Source organism: Hibiscus syriacus, unplaced genomic scaffold (assembly GCF_006381635.1).
Source record: "Hibiscus syriacus cultivar Baekdansim isolate YM2019G1 unplaced genomic scaffold, ASM638163v2 tig00110988_pilon, whole genome shotgun sequence".
Lineage (NCBI taxonomy): Eukaryota > Viridiplantae > Streptophyta > Magnoliopsida > Malvales > Malvaceae > Hibiscus > Hibiscus syriacus.
In genome coordinates this window covers 375,453-392,737 of record NW_024062942.1, presented here as the reverse complement: position 1 = coordinate 392,737, position 17,285 = coordinate 375,453, and the positions used below count along the sequence as shown (strand labels likewise).

Below are 17,285 nucleotides of genomic sequence, written 5' to 3'. Positions count from 1 at the left end.
GTCCTTTTTTTAATTTGTTGTTGTCTGCAACTCCAATAGTTATATTATATAGCAAGTAGACCTTCAACTCCATTCTACGCATGTTTTCTTCCTTAATGTTTCCTTAAAATTATTCTTATACTATAATTTAATTTATTTAAAAATATATAAATATTATGCTACCATAATTTAATTTATTTAAATTCTAGAAATATAACAAACAATTTTTTTATTAAAATAGAGTGATTACAAGTGTTAATATATATTCTAAAAACTCTTTGATCATTGAGGTAGTTCATTTTGTGCAACGAACAATTATGTTCATACATAGAATTTGAGATATTTAATTATTGATATGATGAAAAGAGTCCATTACATATTTTTTTAGACAATCGTCCGTGACATACTTTCTTACTTCCTTAAAAACGAGAAGTTTACATGACGGCTAGTAATTGAAGGCCCAACCTGCTTTCCACCGCTCCCCAATAGTTTCCAGGGTTCATGCTAAACCGGTTTGTAAGGTTTTCTAGTACTTGAAAAACAGTTTGCAAGCGTTTACTCTGATTCCCTTAGGTAGAGTCATACATCAAGATGTCATCAGAAAACCTGCCACAGGCTATCTTACCTGCAATGAAAACACATCATCCATCAAAGATTGCAAGGCTGTCGGTGCATTAACGATACAAATAGGCTTAGACTCTTATTTCTCCATGACTTTCATCCAGACAATGTGTAACACCCCAACCTGTATCCGACCCGGATATGAGTCCGAGATATCACATTGATATTTCAAAACCTTTATTCTTGTAAAATAACTGAACATTTGAACTTATATTAAGAAAATACGATCATATATTGTTCAATTGTGTTTGGTATAAAATTTTGAGATTAAAAATGTAATTATGAACAATGAAATACGGTATGAACAGTACCGTGAACAATAATGAACAGTGCTACCGTGCATCGATGTACCAAAATTTTGAAGCAAATTTATGCATCGATGCACTGCTACAACGATTTTCGAAAGACATACATAAAACTCATAAAAATTTAACCGTTCATTACTGTACATTTACATTTACATAAATACGTTTAAACATTAGAAAACTCATTCATATGATTTTACAAACCAATTAGAACATATCATAATTCATCATTTATTTACATGCCAACCACTATCCTTATTACAAAATACATACTATACATTTCTTTTCTGATCTGATCTTTGGAAAGGAGGAACTGACCTGTCTTGCATAACTTTTTCCAATCTTCCTCTTCTCATAGCCTACGCGTGAAACAATCACGCGCTAAGTCGTTGACTTAGTGAGGCATATAAAACATAATTATATGCTAATTGTAACTTCTATAATGCATGAACATTGATAATACCTTATCATACCAAATCATATATTCTTTTCTGTAATATATACATACATGCACATATTATGTAACATAACATTATTACATGCTTATCATTTCTCATTTTATCATCACTAATTTCTTTATATACCATATCAACATATAATGTAACTCTAGATCACACCATTGCATAAATAATTACCAATCTCATATAACAAATACATTTCACTTAAGAATACACACAATATCACATATGAATCTTGTAAATACTTTTGATGCCTTTTATAGGCCCATGTACATTTCTGAGAACTTAAGGTATGTGAGTACTGTGAGGTTGTGCACTATGCTGTCACCACAGTTCGTATAAATTTGCGCCGTAGTGCCACGTAGAATTTGTCCCGAAGGACCGCATAGAAATGCATCGAAGTGCCACGTAGAATTGCACCGTAGTGCACCACATAGAAATTCCTTAAGAATCATATACATATACCAAGGATCAAGTAGGTGTCTCAAAAGACCTCATACATATTCCAAAGAATACATATACGTCCCGAAGGACCACGTAGAATTTGTCCCGAAGGACCGCGTAGACCCCTCGACTCTTGGCATGCCAACTATACGTCTAGATCTCATGAAACATAATATGGCATTATCTTTCATATTTATTACATATTCATATTGGCACATAGTTCACTTACACGTAGAACATTTTCAGATGCTTCATATTCACATGTCACATAGCGTATACATTGTTCTTATGTCTTTTCATAGACATATATTCTTTCTCACGTAGTCACATAGATCCATATCATATAACATATATCACATGTGCATATAATCATATAAATCGTACCACATAACTTATGTTATTTCTCATATGTTCAGTAAACATGCATGTCATATTTTGTTCACCTATCAATACATCATATAATCCTTTCCTATAGTTCATATTTTATTTTCACGTATGGAATATCACATCAATCACATAGCACATATCAATTCATATAATCAAGTATACATACATTTCATGTCATTCACATCCTTATAATCAATACTCCATATACTATAACTATTGAAAATAGACTTATCACAGTTCCAATTCCTTATAATCATATAAACTAAAATGCACTCATGAGAATCATATCAATCATATAATTAGGAGTCACTTTTTACCATAGTAACTCCGTCACTGGCTCATCGCAAGCCAATGTTTTTCGATCGTATAAGTACAATTAAATTGCACTCACCTTAGCCTTACTTTGATTCACTCCTAACTCTTCGATTGTTCCATAACTCGTTTAGGCTCGATATCTACAAAACATAAATTTCAAGACGATTTTCAGAAGCCTAAACCTTATAACTTGGTATTTGTTGAAAACATTTTGATGTTTTGATATATCAAATTAAATTAAAAGAATTTTAATTTTGAAAATGATTTTTCTAAGAATATTCGATATGTTAAATCGAATATCAAAATATTACTCAAAGTATTTCAAAGTTCATTTTAAATCCTTACTACAGTGTAAAATTAAGTTTTAATCTTAAAATAATTTCAAAACAATTTTACAAAGTATTTCGAACCGTTTCAAAGCCAAAAATTACAGTTTGTCCAGAGGGAACTGATTCCCCCCCAAGGGGGTACAGATTCCCCCCTGAATGGTTTTGCTCCGAGAAATTCCAGTATGCTCGGAGGGAACCGATTCCCCCCCACTATTCAACGGTCGAATATTTGAATTTTACACTTAGGGAACCGATTCCCCATGAGGGGGTACCGATTCCCCCCACGCTCCAAGCAGAAATATTAATTGTTTTCACACTTAAACGGCTCCAATAACTTCATTAATGATCCCCAACGTTCAGAAGTGATTCAAGGTGTATTTAAACAAGCTTAGAAGCCATTGATCAATAACAAGAAATATCAAGCAACTAGAATCAAGAGAGAATCAAAGAGAAAGCATCAAACCTCAAGTTTGAGCATTTCAAGCCTATTTTTCATTCAATATTCATTTTGCTTTCAAGAACACTTATTGTGCTCAATTATATTTATTCTTTAGTGTTCTTTCTTTGTTCTAGAATTGTGCAAACATCTTACCTTGTGAGGTTTTCTTGTAAGTTTACGAAATTTGTAATATTCTCTTTGAGAAAGAGTGTTCTCAAGAATTGGGGTATAATTCTTGAGGGAGTTGTAAGGTTATCTCTTTGGCCTCAAAAGAAAGAACAAATTAGTGAATTTGTTGGAAAATCCTTAGTGTGGATAGCTAAGGTAGTGGACGTAGACTTTGTTGAGAAAGTCGAACCACTGTAAATCGATGTGCAATTACTTTTAATTTTCTGCAAAAGCTTCCACAAAAATTTTAATTGCCAATTCAGCCCCCTCTTGGCCGATTCCATCGATCGATTAACTTAACAATTGGCATCAGAGCCTAACTCATTTGAAGGTTTAATCGCCTCTTGAGTCGATTCGGGAAGAGTTACATCGATAATCAAAGTCATCAATGGCCTCTACTTCAAACTTCGACTCCGGTCTCGATTCGATGCCCGTCAACAAGCCTCCTTTCTTCAATGGGGCTAACTATACTTTTTGGAAAAATAGGATGATGTACTTCATTCAAGCAAGTGACATGGGAGCATGGAATGCCGTAGAAGAAGGATACATCAAGCCTCTCACTCATCCAAGATTGTGGAGTGAAGGAGAGACAAGAATGTTCCAGCTCAACTCCAAAGCCATCCATATCATATTTTGTGCTCTTAGACCAGATGAATACGTAAGAGTTTCATCTTGTACAATCACCAAAGAAATATTGGACAAACTTCAAGTCACTCATGAAGGTACAGATGAGGTAAAGAAATCTAAAATTAGTATTCTAATACATAGCTATGAAAATTTCAGGATGAAACCAAATGAAGATATCAAAGCTATGACGGATAGATTTTCAACGATTGTCAATGGTCTCAAATCATACAGAGAGATCATTTCAAATGAAAAGCTTGTGAGGAAGTTAGTCTACTTCCTTCCAAAATTATGGCAATAAAAGAAGACGGCAATCATCGAGTTTAAGGACCTAACGTCCTTAACTCTTAAAGAACTAATCGGTTCCCTTATCACTCATGAAATGATGCTTGAAGATGAAGTGGACCTCGATAAGATTGACGAGACACCAAAGGAGAAGGAGAATAAGAAAAACATTGGAGTTGCTCTCAAATCCACAAAAGATGAGAGTGATTCGAATGACGATGATGACGATGAGGAAATGGCATTATTTGCCAAACGATTCAGAAAGTTGATGATGTCCAACCGAGGAAGAAAATTAAAACGTCATGAAGGCTTCAAAACTGAATCGAAGGAGAAAGACCCGATCATTTGCTATGAATGCAAAAAGCCGGGGCATGTCAAATATGATTGCCCACAATTGAAGAAAAATGGTCAATCCAAAAAGAAGCACAAGGTTCATGTAGCTACATGGAGCGATGAAGAAGGTTTCGATGAAGAGGAACAAGAAGTTGCAAACTTGTGCTTGATGGCTATCGGGGAAGATTCTAAGGTAACCTCTAACTCATTAGATTTGGATGAATTATCTTATGATGGGTTATTAGAGGATTATAATGGATTGGCTTCGGATTATAAGACTCTATTTTCAAAATACAAAAATGATATTTCAAAATTGAAAAACGAAAATAGTCTTATATCCAAGACCAACAATGAGCTTGAAAGTAAGATCAAAGAATTGCAAATCAAAATTAATGATTTTGAAAAGAAAAATACTGATTTGCATAACTTACTTTCAAAATTTCATGATGATCATCAAAAGAAGATTGATGATCTTAAAACTTCTTTTAATAAGGTTAGAACAATTTTTTTTAAAAAAGGTGAGAATTCAAAATCCAACTTTGTTAAGAAAAGTTTTAAAAGCTACAATCATAGAAGTCCTCAACAAACCTTGAATGGTCACATTGAAGGTATTGATACTACTAATAAGGATGTCCTTCATAAATGGATACCAAAGGGGACAAGGATTTTAGAAACTAATGAATATGGACCCAAAAGAATTTGGGTACCAAAAATTAGAAATTAATCAATGTTTGTAGGAAAAAGGAGCATTGCTACAAGGCACGGGAAACAAATCCAAATTCATGGTACCTTGATAGTGGATGCTCGAGACACATGACCGAAGACAAAAGCTGGTTCATAGAGCTTAACGCCAAAAATGGAGGAGAAGTGACTTTTGGTGATAATTCAAAGGTCACATTGAAGGTTTGGTACTATAGGTAATACCTCTTCCATACAAATTAAAAATGTGTTATATGTGAATGGATTAAAGCATAATCTATTGAGTATTAGTCAATTATGCGATAAGGGATTCAATATCATGTTTGAAATTAATGGTTGTAAAGTCATTGACATTGCATCTAATCGGATTATGCTTGTTGGTCATAGAATAGGAAACATATACATGGTGCATTTAGATTCTACTGATATGACTAATTTGTGCCTTAGTTGCTAAGGATGAGCATGATAGTTGGTTATGGCATAGTAGACTAGGACATGCTAGCATGATTGTATTGCAACGGTTAGTTCAATGAGAATTGGTTCGAGGGCTGCCTAAACTAAAATTTGAAAATGATAAAATCTGTGATGCTTGTGCTAAAGGAAAACAAAAGCGAGTTTCTTTTAAATCCATTAATGATGTATCAACTAGTAGATTATTGCAATTGATCCATTTATATCTTCTTGGGCCATCTAGAACTACTAGCTTGGGTGGAAAACAATATGCATTTGTCTTGGTAGATGACTATTCTAGATATACTTGGGTTCTATTCTTAAGTACTAAAGATGAAGCATTAGAAAAATTCATCACGTTTTCAAAAGTAATCCAAAACGAAAAAGGTTACTCTATAACTAGTGTTAGGAGTGATCATGGAATTGAATTTAAAAATCTTGGATTTACTGAGTTTTGTAATTTTAATGGTATTAGCCATACTTTTTTCAGCACCTAGAACCCCTCAACAAAATGGAGTTGTTGAGAAGGAAAAATCGAACTTTAGAAGAAATGGTTAGAACCATGCTTTGTGAAAATAATTTGTCAAAATATTTTTGGGCGGAAGCCACAAATACCTCTTGTTATGTTATTAATCGAGTAATGATTAGGCTTATTTTAAAGAAAACTCCATATGAACTTTTTAAAAATAAAAAGCCTAACATTAGCTATTTTCATCTTTTTGGATGTAAATGTTTTGTTTTAAACAACGGTAAAGACAATCTTGGCAAATTTGATGCTAAAAGTGATGAAGGAATTTTTCTGGGTTATTCCTTAAGTTCTAAAGCTTATCGAGTATTTAATAAAAGAACTTTAGTTGTAGAAGAGTCTATACATGTTATTTTCGATGATAATCTCCTTCCGAGGAAGGATTCTTGCTTGAATGATGATATAGGTATTATAAATACAAATGACGTTAGACATGACATTGGAGAACCATCATCAAAGGAAGAAACGAAAGATGAGGAAACTCGTGATCCTCTCGAGAATCCAACCATTGAAGAAAGGGAAGTATCTTACCCAAGAGAGTACAACTATGTCAAGGATGGTGAAATCATAGGTGATCCATCCAAAGGGGTAACAACTCGATCTTCTCTTAGAAATATTTGTAATTATGTATTTATCTCATGCATAGAGCCTAAGAATATAAAGAAGCATTAAATTAGAACATTGGATTATGGCTATGCAAGAAGAGTTAAATCAATTGAGAGAAGTAAAGTATGGACATTAGTTGAAAGGCCTAGTAATAAATCTATTGTAGGTACTAGATGGGTATTTAGGAATAAGCTTGATGAGAGTGGTAATATAGTGAGAAACAAGGCTAGACTTGTTACTCAAGGGTATACTCAAGAAGAGGGCATAGACTATGATGAAACATACGCTCCCATAGCTAGGATGAAAGCAATTAGAATGTTATTAGCATTTGCATGTTTTCATGAATTTAAATTATATCAAATGGATGTTAAAAGTGCATTTTTAAATGGTTTTATAAAAGAAGAAGTGTATGTGGAACAACCTCCAGGTTTTGAAGATTCAAAATTCCCAGATCATGTTGTTAAATTGACAAAAGCACTTTATGGTTTAAAACAAGCTCCTAGAGCTTGGTATGAAATATTGTCAAACTTTTTAATTGAAAAAGGTTTTTCAAAAGGGAAGGTTGACACTACATTGTTTTTAAAACATAAAGGTAAAGATTTATTAGTAGTTCAAATTTATGTTGATGATATAATATTTGGTTCTACTAATGATGTTCTTTGCCAAGAATTTTTTAAGTTAATGCAAAGAGAATTCGAAATGAGCATGATGGGGGAGCTCTCATTTTTCTTGGAACTCCAAATCAAGCAAAGAAAAGATGACATCTTCATCAATCAAGCTAAGTACGTCAAAGATATGCTCAAGAAATTTGGACTGGAAAATGACAAGCCTCATGACACTCCAATGAGCTCTTCAACAAAGCTTGACTTAAATGAAGGAGGTAAATGTGTAGATGTTAAATTATATAGGTCAATGATTGGATCTTTACTTTATCTAACTGCAAGTAGACCGAACATTATGTTTAGTGTTTGCTTATGTGCTAGATTTCAATCATGCCCTAAGGAATCACATTTACTAACTTAAGAGAATCTTTAGATACCTTAAGGACACTCCTAGTTTAGGACTTTGGTATCCTAGAGACTCTAGCTTTATCTTGCATGCCTTTTCTGATGCGGATTATGGAGGATGCAAATTAGATAGGAAAAGCACCTTCGGTACTTGCCAATTCCTTAGAAATATGATGATTTCTTGGTTTTCAAAGAAACAAAATTGTGTTGCATTATCTACCACTGAAGTCGAATACATTTCAGCTGTTAGTTGTTGTGCACAAGTTTTATGGATGAAACAACAACTTTTTTATTATGGAATTGAAGTAGGTACCATTCCTATCAAGTGTGACAATACTAATTCTATTTGTCTCACTAAAAATCCCATCCAACACTCTAGAACTAAGCATATTGAAATAAGAAATCATTTCATTAGAGACCATGTCACTAAGGAAGATATAGTTCTAGAATTCGTTGATACTTTGCATCAATTAGCGGATATCTATACAAAACCTTTAGACAAGGAACGTTTTTTGGACACTTAGGAGAGAATTAGGTTTAACTGACCTATCTTCACTTAGTGTTTAAAATAAATTTAGCACTTTTAAGAATAAATGAAAAATGCTTATAATAGTAATTTTTTATTGCATTCATTGCTTTTAGTTAGGGGGAGTTTATGATTATTGGTGAAAATTAACTTTATGTTCAAATGTAATTTAAAGATTAATTTGATGGATTGAACATGATTAATTTTCAATATATGAGTTGCCAATACCACTAGAGAAAATTAATTTAGCATTTTGAGTGTTTAAAAATCAGATTTTAGCATTTTAGTACAGAGGAAATCGATACCCCCCTTGAAGGGGAACCGATTCCCCTTTGAATGGAAATTGATTCCCTCCTTGAGGGAATCGATACCCCCACGGGTTCTGGATATATCATGACCAGAAAACCCATTCTCTCAAAACCTCTCTTCTTTTTTAAACGTTGTTCATCCCTCTCTTTCTCTCTAAATCTCTATTTTTTCCAAAATCATCAAATACAAGTTGGAATTAGATCATTCTTCAACTTCTAATCCTTGCAAACAACATCACATTCTCATAAAATCCAAATTTTCAAGGTAATATTTCAAAATCCTCTATTTCATTGATTTTTGAACTTAGAACTAATTTTGATTAGTTCTAAGATTAACATTACATCGGGCATTGGTTATATGATGATTTTACAACCAATTTCGTCAAAAACACTCAATTTTTCAAAACTTTTTTTTTAAATTTCGAAATAAAAAAAAATCGAAAATTGATGTTTTAATTGATGTTTTTGATTCAATTATGTTTTCATAAAAACTATACGTATTATGATTTTCAAACATTATTTTCCAAATAGTTTTTCAAAACATTGCCCTTTAGGATTCGGTTTAGAGAACATTGAAATATTGAGGACTCATTTGAGTTTTGGGTTTGATTATATTGCATACATATGTTTAAATTTGCAGGTTACATATTCTATTCTGATTCTTAAACCATGTCAAATTCTAAATGACCTAGGACATTGTCTAGTAGCTCAAGTCAAAATCAACCTCTTATTCCTCCACCTAATCCAAATAACCCAAATATGACCATTATGAACTCTTCCTACTCTTAAATCCTACTCTTAAATCCTACTCTTAAATCCCTTCGATCCAAGCTATATAAGATATGGACTTCCAATATCTTCCTACTCTTAAATCCTAGAAGTTTGATAAACTCTTTAAACTCAAACCTTTGGTTTATCATCAATTAGTCTGCATTTTTCTATTCCAATGTGGCATGTGTCCAAAACGAGCGTCGATCTGAAACTATAAGAATTCGATCCTATCTTTTAGGACAATTCATTTTTATTGAATCCGGCACAATCGCTACCCATTTTGGACTAGATAACTCAGGTTTAATGAAAACGAGACTGTGGATTCACCATATAAGTCTAAGGATAATGAGAGTACCCTAAGAACTCATCGTGATAGATTCCTTCATTATTTTATCTCTTGGTAGTTTAGACCATCCGGAGGTAGGTACTCCTCCTTTAGGAACATATATATATGGTGGATATATTGTATCCAACATAAAAAAAAAATTAATCTGCCACAGATCATATTTAGTGAGTTTCCATAAACACTATTCCTTCCACGAATATAGAAACATTGGTTTATGGTTATCTCCTTAGTAATTTGTTTATCAAACTTGGTCTTAGGGTCAATGGGTCAATGAGTTTATCGTCCCGAACTCAGAACTTTTAATTGTGAAACATTTTGATGTTCATGGATTGTTTTTATTTTGGGTGTTTGAATTTGTTGGATAATTGGATATTTGAACTTACATGCTTATATATTTGGTTTGATTTTCACTTTCATTTTGAGCTTAATGTTTATTTTTGCATCATTTACATATTAGTTGCATTATGACCAATTTTTTGCCATTTCACATTGTTTATGAATATTGAATTATGGAACTAATGGCTAATCTTTCTCTTGATTATGATCTTAGCAGCTTACGCTATATTTAGTTATCAATTGGCTAATTGTTTTTCAAAAACTTGTTTAAAATCTTTTAAAGGTCTTTTTGATTTAACAAAAAGGGGGAGAAATATTAAAGTGTTTTTAAAGGGGAGAAAGTGTTAAAGTAAGGGGGAGTAGTATTTTTCAAAATCAAAATTCATTTTGAAATTAGAAAATCTTAAAATGTTTTGTTATATAAAAAAGTGGGAGATTGTTGAAAACATTTTGATGTTTCGATATAACAAATTAAATTAAAAGAATTTTAATTTTGAAAATGATTTTTCTAAGAATATTCGATATATTAAATCGAATATCAAAATATTACTCAAAGTATTTCAAAGTTCATTTTAAATCCTTACTAAAGTGTAAAATTAAGTTTTAATCTTAAAATAATTTCAAAACAATTTTACAAAGTATTTCGAACCGTTTCAAAGCCAAAAATTACAGTTTGTCCAGAGGGAACCGATTCCCCCTGAATGGTTTTGCTCCGAGAAATTCCAGTATGCTCGGAGGGAACCGATTCCCCCACTATTCAACGGTCGAATATTTGAATTTTACACTTAGGGAACCGATTCCCCATGAGGGGGTACCGATTCCCCCACTCTCCAATAAGAAATATTAATTGTTTTCACACTTAAACGGCTCCAATAACTTCATTAATAATCTCCAACGTTCAGAAGTGATTCATTGTGTATTTAAACAAGCTTAGAAGCCATTGATCAATAACAAGAAATATCAAGCAACTAGAATCAAGAGAGAATCAAAGAGAAAGCATCAAACCTCAAGTTTGAGCATTTCAAGCCTATTTTTCATTCAATATTCATTTTGCTTTCAAGAACACTTATTGTGCTCAATTATATTTATTCTTGAGTGTTCTTTATTTGTTCTAGAATTATGAAAACATCTTACCTTGTGAGGTTTTCTTGTAAGTTTACGAAATTTGTAATCTTCTCTTTGAGAAAGGGTGTTCTCAAGAATTGGGGTATAATTCTTGAGAGAGTTGTAAGGTTATCTCTTTGGCCTCAAAAGAAAGAACAAATTAGTGAATTTGTTGGAAAATCCTTAGTGTGGATAGCTAAGGTAGTGGACGTAGACTTTGTTGAGAAAGTCGAACCACTATAAATCGTTGTGCAATTACTTTCAATTTTCTACAAAAGCTTCCACCAAAATTTTAATTGCCAATTCACCTCTCTCTTGGCTGATTCCATAAATCGATTAACTCAACAGTATTAATAACTTAGGATAATTTAATGAACCAAATTTCAGCTTTTCCTTTAGGAGTGCACCGATGCACTATGGATGCATCGGTACACAAAATAGCTTCGAAATATCCATGCATCGATGCACCCCTTAATGCATCGATGCATCTTCAAATTTTGTCTTAGTGCATCGGTACACACTCATAGTGCATCGATGCACCTGCCCATAATTCCCATTTATGCACGTAAATTACTTCTTATAATTTAATTGTGTCATATTTCAACCCTTTTCATATCCTTAACTCATATACACATGCTTAAACTCATTTATATCAATTTATCTCATCTTTAACCTCAAAATTTCATCTTTCATATGGAAATCAATAATCATACCAAATTTTCAAGATGCTCTAAATCCAATTCTATCACTTCATATCTCTTAATTAAGTTGATGACAAGTCAAATTTAGTTTCCAATTCAACTTATTATCTTTTTTCCAAAGATTCACTTAAAAACTCATTTTCTTTAATCTTTCATAACTCCTTTATCTTTTGATTTTAAGATAACTTAAACTTTCCTTAAGCTTAGTTATCATCCAATGATCAAAACCCAACCTTTAATTCAACAAATAATCAAGAAATCAGAACTCACCTTTGCTTAGCTTCCACGAGAAGGAAGAAAAAATGAAGAAGATGATGAAATGTTTTCATCTTCCACGTTTTTATCTCTTATAAAAGAGATAAAAATATCTTTAATGTCAAATGGCCATTTTACCCTTTAATTCCTTTTATAATTACTAATAACTTTCCGGAAATACTTTCAAATATATCATTGAACCTTTCAACTAGTCTACTTAAATCACCAAATTCTGAAATTTTACAATTTAATCACTAATCCATAGTTTGGGATGTTACACAATGTCTTTTGGTATTAACTATCATGTAACTTGATCAAATTGATATTAACCAATAAACTGTAGAATGAATTAGTATACATTTTCCAGCAAGTTTGGTAGAAATATAATCCGCAAAATCTGACAAGCCAATTAAACCAAGCAGAGTTTCGTAACTCCAGCGGCAAAGGGTAAATCAAAATGGAAAATGAATATCGTTTACTCTGCTTTGAGATGCTTTCCTCTAGTATGCATTAGTTCAAGACCAAGAGATCCCACTATCACAACCACGTAATCAGCCATTGCTTCATAACTCGCACAGATTGGCCAATCCTACCAAGGGAAGGTAAATGAATACGTCAAGCCTCTAATAGATTTATATATACAAAAGTCTGCTGAATTTGATGATTGAGTATGTTTATTTTAAGTCTTTTTTTTTTAGTTTTTTGATGAAAGATTTTAAGTCATTTTAGAAAGAAATGGTTATTAGAACTCAGACTCGGTTCATATCCTCTGTATTTTGTTGCAGATTGTTCCATCGGTTAGGCCGAACGTGTTTATATTAGACTGACAATTTAATCTCAAGTTTTATTTTAAATTTAATTTTAGAATAATTATCTACACCTTCCCGGAACAAATATTCAGAATTGGGAAGATGATTTACTTAAAAGATGACTTTGAAAACAACCACACAAGAAAAACAGAGAAGTTTGAACTTCAGACATTGTTTCAAAACTGAGAAGCAGAAAGAATTACAGTTTGTGTAATTTAAACAAAGCCACTCAAATAAGAATCATTTCATGCAGGGAAAAAGGAAAAAGAAATCAAGTACCTAGTTAATTACCTCTTGAAAGAGGGGGTCTAAGGAGCAGAACCCTAAAAATGGTAGGCTAAATGGGCTATAATTTCTTGAGTCACCAATGTCTTCCCTTCAATTATGTCCCATGTATCTAAGCTTTAGGACATACAGTCCTCTAAATGTATATAATAGGATACACCTAAAAAAGACATGTATGCAATGCACCTTTACAACCAAACCCTGTGTCCTATTTAACTAACTTGACATGCATTTACAGAACCAAATAATAATCCACAAGTTCAGATGTAAGTCAAGGATCCAACATATAGGAAATGCTATATTTTTTCGACCTTTTTCCCTCTCTTTCTTGTGAGCTAACATTGTAATAATATTCAACACCGATATTGAACCAAAATCAGTAATACAACTTGTGTCCAAAGTTTTTCCCCCTATGCATAAACATATCTTGAAACCAGTAAAGCTTGAATATGAGGTACATTTCAAGTGAAATGTGAGGCTGTAAAACATGAACATGTATGAAAAAAAATGGGAAAGGGAAAGTTTGGCAAGTCTGATATGGACCAGGTTCAGAATATAGTTTCTGTAGGTGTTTTTTTTTTGCTTAAATGCCATAAAAGAGCTTCTCGAACACTTTCATGTGTTCGGTTTGCAGGGATATGGCAACTGATAAGCTCCCGTCATTGTTGGGGCTTGGTAATACGAAAGATAACCCCTCGTAAGGAATCCCGCCAGGACCCATAAATATGGGACGGCCCCAACCGAAATCTGCATCATGGATTGGTAGCCTAACCCAGCTAGTAATCCCAAGGTTTGGACACTTGAAAGTATGCGCACCTCGAACTAGGGCTGATAAATCTGGCTGAAGTTCTAGGTAATCAAGGGCTGACCTTAGATAGTCATCGTCCATCCGAACCAATGCATCATGAATACGGCTCGCAGCATACCATGTTGGCTTTGACATCCGATCGCCAGCCTCTGCAATTGGGGTAGCAGTGAAGATCACATTTCAAAGTAAACAGGTGGAAGTGGGGGCGCAACCTAGACCTTCCATCGGTAGCAATGTACAATTTGGTCCCTTGATCATCAGTAAGTCCACGAGCCTTGCAGACCGATCTCCACACGTGCCCTGACAACATCTCATATGAGCTATAGCTGACATTGTTCCCATCTTCCTTGCACTTGGCTTTGAGTGCATTGAGTTGTTTCCAGGTCAATTTGAAAATGGAGACTGCCGTGCTATCAGGACCTGTGGACGGGGGTGGAGTGTTCAATGCTGGAGGAGGTTGATACTCAATGTGGTGGAACACGGGTTGTGGAGGATCCCGAGCACGGAGAAGGGTCCGGTCAATGAATGGCGGAATTGTGAGGTCGAGACCACGAGCCATATCAGACCATGTATTGATAAAGTGGAGACCAGAAAATCCATCTGCTGCATTGTGTTACATGCCAACACCTATTGATGCTCCACCACATTTGAAATATGTGACCTGAACAGAATCAAAAACCAAACCCATGTTTCAAATATAGATTTGACCCTACGGATGACATATACCTGTAATCATTAATGATTAAAAATTTAGAGGATCTTTCAAAGATAATATCTGTAAGTATGACATAGGTCATGGCTTAAGTTCAAAGCATAACAATCAATCTATGTAGGTGGATATTAACTAAATATAGATTAGGTGGTAGGCAGGCAACCAGCAGACGCCGAATTAGGATGAAGCAAAATAGACATTGGAGGCTTATGCAAGGCAGCCAGCAAACATCTTAAATAAAAGGGCTCAACTCGAGTAGAGTAGTGAATCAAATCAAATAATTGTAAATGTTGAAACTACAAAATGCATCAATAGAGTGGGATGGAAGGCTGCTGTTTCACAACTTCCACAATAGACTGCTTTCCTTTCTCTTAACATGACTTTTATCCAGCCAATACCGGCATATATGTTCAGACAGGTATAAGAACCTTTCTTTTTGTTTTTAATTTAATGCAACACCATGCAGCAGATGTCTATTCTGGCTAAAAATTTCTTTTAATTACCATTTTAGAATTTTTTTTAATTAAATGCATTACTTTATTGAATTTAAGAAGAAAAGGCAACAACTCAATGGTTACAATTTCCCCCCTTGATTTGACACTGTTTATCATTTCATTCGGGAATGGAGAATCGTTGCTTATGGTATTTGCCTTTTACTTTAATCCTTTCTATAAATTATTTAAAAAAAAACCTCGACAAAAGCATCACCAAACCGAAGTAATAGTTTTGGAGAGTTGTGACCACACCATTTGAAAAATCCATTTAAGAGGCTCAAATTCCTGCTTTCTTTCAGATAGATTAATAGGTTTGTTTCTAATAGATTGTGAATATATGAATTTATTTATAGTTGAAATATAAATTCTAAGAACACATTTTAAAATTTATCTTATATTCTAATCTAAAATTAATTATATAATTAATGAAGTATTTAAATAATTACTTTTATTTTTAAATTCCTTTAAATTTAATATAATTAAAATTCTTCAGTTACATTCAATTCTTAAAAATAATAATAATAACTAATATATTTATATAAAAAACTACGTACATGATGGAATACGGATATAATTTCGTGGATTTCACACCATATCCGTTCAATTAGGACGGGAATGGATATAAGTTTAATGGGTAGTGGAAATGTAAAAAGTCATACACGTCGGGGTAGTGGGTAGATGAGGGTTTAAGACCTTACCCGATCCGCATCCGCCCGTCCACTAATTACCTACCATATAAATTTTAGAACATTATGAATTTAGATATAATTTCAGAGACTATTCTATAAATCTTAAGATTTTATAGGACATGACTTATAATTTAACCAAATGTTAGGACATAAATTTAATTAATCTTTGGTTTATTTTATTATGCTTCGTAATGAATGTGTTTTTTTTAAAATATTTTGTTGGGTATGTAATTTGTGAGGTTGATGTTAGGCGGATATGGACGGATATAAACGGGTACTAACAAATAAGGGATGGAATGTGGGTATCCAATTGGATAGTGAGTGTGTCATGAATTTAAAAATTTCACCCATCCTGGTTGTAGGTGATGAGTAGATGATAGATACAAAAATAGTACGTAGATATGAAGATGGAGAAAGAATATCCGCTCCCACCCCACTCGTTTGCGATCCCTAACTACATACTTCAATTTTATAATTAAATTTTTATTTTATTCATTTTTAACATTGCTTATATATCAAATCTTACTTATCTAATTTCAGAAAGCTGAAAAGAAAGTATCTTTAAAGATATACATATTTACCTAATTCTCTTAATCTTGTATATAAAATTATTCTTTTCCTTAATCTTCGTAAAAGATACCGTCTTTACGTGACGCTACGTATATTCAGTTAATTAATAACAAAAAAAGATACATAAGGTGAAAAATCATTACCTGCAAAACCAAGAGTGGATAAGTGGAGATGCCACCGGAATAACCAACGGTAGGGATGAGCTGCCTGAGCTCCAAGGTGGGTGCAAAATCACCGAAATCGTCGATAACAGAGGTAGTTTCAGCCTCAACAAAGAGCACTCCTTCGGCGTTGCAATCGATCTCGATCCTTCCATCCTCGTCCCTCTTCAGCCGCCCCGCCATGGGGTAAAACGGTACCAGGGCCTTGCTCAGTGCATCCTTCATCACCTGCGGGTCAAAGAAATTGGCCCCTCCCGTCGGCCTGTAGAAGTAAACGCTCGGGGTGTGGAACCTGGGTACCACCAAGTCCACGTTGGTGTTCCACAGGCTCCGCCGTGGAGTCTCCCCCGCCGGCTGTACCATTGTCGATTCTTTCACGTTTACAATCATGGTTGAAGTGCTGGTGAGGTCCACAAGAGGAAAGTGGATTCGTCT

At 33.6% G+C, this 17,285-nt stretch overlaps 1 pseudogene; it reads right to left on the bottom strand.

Moving 5' to 3' along the window:
• Positions 1-13,823: 13,823 nt before the first annotated feature.
• LOC120149020 lies at positions 13,824-17,285 on the bottom strand (annotated as a pseudogene).